General features: G+C 38.9%; 1 long non-coding RNA gene across 2 annotated transcripts in view; it reads left to right on the top strand.

The window, feature by feature from the left end:
- The window catches only part of LOC128249504 (uncharacterized), a 25,770-nt gene that overhangs the window by 21,641 nt on the left and 1,459 nt on the right, over positions 1 to 2,670 (top strand). The window lies entirely within an intron of this gene.

The following is a 2,670-nucleotide window of genomic DNA, read 5'->3' as shown; positions in this document are numbered from 1 at the left end:
CCGAAGGGAGTTACTTGCCCTTTTCGAACATATACAAAATCGCATTTCAAAAATAAATGAAGGGTCTAAGGAAATAATTTTTATTTACCACTTCCAAATTAACAATAAATACTGCGAGACTTTCGTATCGTCTACGTGGCTAGCAACAGTGGCTAGCAACAGTGGCTATCCGGGCAGATGAGGGCATATCTGAGAAGGCCACTATGAAAAACAGTGGTGCCCTAACTTCTATCTTTCAGAAAGTCATGTAACCACTCTCCGCGTTTTCTCGCTATGCCAAAATCGCGCAGTATGTGGCATATCATACCATAATCATCTTTATCAAAAGCTTTTTCAAAGTCAAGGTAAGTTACGTTCACATTTGAGTTGTTGAATAACTGCTTCAACACCCAGTCATAGTGCTGTAGGAGCTATGTCAGACAGCTCCTACCTGGTCGAAAACCATGCTGGGTATCACTCAGCAAGTCGTTTTCTTCAAGGAATGTGATTAGTTTCCCTCTGACTATATGTTCCATGACTTTGCTGATGTGTGAAGTTAGAAAGATAGGCCTATAATTTTTGGCATCTGCTCTGCTTCCCCCTTTATGAATTGGGCATATTATTCCCTCCTTCAGTTTGTTTGGCAACCTGCCATTTGCAAGAAAACTCTGGAAGAGAATCTGTAGTGGATGCGAGGTGTGACAGTAGTACTTTCAAGTGATTTCAGATAAAGTTTACCAGTGATTCCCAGGGGAAGAAAGGCAGATGAATTGAAAGCATGCTTGAAATCTATTTTATGGAAACATATCAAAGTGTCAAAGATTTCTACAAATATGAGGGCACATTTGCATGAGGTTCATCTGTCGGAACAATTTGCCTATACTATTTTGCAACTAGGAGAAGGAAAGCTAGATATCAATCATGAAGATGTTTTTATTCCTCGTTTACCTTTAATACCTTCCAATATGCCCTTCGAGTTCAAATGACTTCAATTTCCAAATACGTCTGTCATTTGCGATGTCCATCAATAAGTTCCGAGGTCAGACTTTGAAAGTTGCTGGTTTGCAATTAGAAAAGGGCTGTTTCTCACGCGGTCACTTATATGTTGAGAACATCCAGATTGGGGAGCAAGAACAATCTTTTCATTTTTGTCCCGAAACATTGTCTATAAGGAAGATTTGATCATGGGATCAACAAACAAAAATTTACAGAATGATTAATAACTTTGAATTGATATTGTCAACATCACACTATATTTGTCTAAGCAAAACTATATGTATTTTTGCTTGCTTGTTATAATACTTAAGTTCAATAGATTGTATATACGTTTTTAGTTTTCCCCGAATTTTTATTTACTTATCTTGTACTGGACATAAGCCAAAACCTGTGCGATGTTTGCTTAATTTATAGACTGAAATACTATAGATTATAAATCAAAAGTTTATATGCATCTATGACATTATTGGCCAGAAGAAAACAGCTCTATCGTCTACATGAAAGTTAACAACCATTTCTTATATATGTACAGTAAAATCTAAGTGAATAACTTTCAATATTCATAGTATAACTATGGCAGCTTCTTTCGACCTAGTCAATGACGGGTGTTTCTGGTAGTATATATATATATATGGAATTTTTTTTCAAACCGATTTTACACCATTCGATCGTCGCATCTCGAGATTTACATTCTGCGTAGTCTCAGCCTGATGGTATCTTCCACATAATCCGTTCTAATATTGGGTTTCTTTCAGCCCGTTTTTAGGTCTGATAGTATGGCTGTCGCCTGAAGAACGTACATGGGTTCCATGTACGTAAAACTTCTAGTAGCGTGGGCTATTCATGTGAGGTAGTCATAAAAAACTATACGAAAACAGCTGAAATGTTTGGTGTATCAAGAAGTACTGTCTCGAAAGTAATGACAGCCTTTGAGAAAGAGGGAAAACCTCCTCGTCGAAACAAAACTCCGGAAGCAAACCAAAACTTTCAGACAGGGACCGTCGGACTCATATGCGAATTGTTAGAAAGGATCACAAAAGTACAGCTCCCAAAATTACTGCAGAGCTTAATGACCACCCCGAAAACCCATTTTCCACAAAAACTGTTTGCAGGGAGCAGTACAAAGCCGGATTTCACGGGAGAGCTGCAATCAGAAAACCACTACTTTCAAAAACAAACGTTGCAAAGCGTTTAGAGTGGAGTAAAAACCTACAGAATTGGTCCCTTGAACAGTGGAAGAATGTTATTTTCTCGGACGAGTCATCCTTTACCTTATTTCCGACCACCGGCCGAGTATGAGTGTGGAGGCAGCCAAAAGAAGCATTTGACTCAGACTGCCCTCTTCCAGCACGGAGGAGGATCTGTGATGATCTCGGGAGGCTATATCTTGAAAATCCGCCGGCCCAATAGTTTCCCTTCATGGCAGAATTAATTGTCAACACTAAGCATTTTATCTGATCAAATTCATCCTATGGTTGCGGAACTGTTTCCGGAGGGAAATGCAATCTTTCAGGATGATAAGGCACCAATTCACACAGCTAAAGTTGTTACAGAATGGCACGAGGAACATTCAAGTGAAGTTGAACATCTTATCTGGCCACCACAGTCACCAGATCTCAATATTATTGAACATTTATAGTGCATTTTAGAAAAACAAGTAAGGAGTCGATGTCCTCAACCATCATCACTACAAGA

This window comes from Octopus bimaculoides, chromosome 15, assembly GCF_001194135.2.
Source record: "Octopus bimaculoides isolate UCB-OBI-ISO-001 chromosome 15, ASM119413v2, whole genome shotgun sequence".
Classification (NCBI taxonomy): domain Eukaryota; kingdom Metazoa; phylum Mollusca; class Cephalopoda; order Octopoda; family Octopodidae; genus Octopus; species Octopus bimaculoides.
The sequence above is the reverse complement of the archived record's forward strand: the minus strand, read 5'-3'. Positions and strand labels throughout refer to the sequence as shown.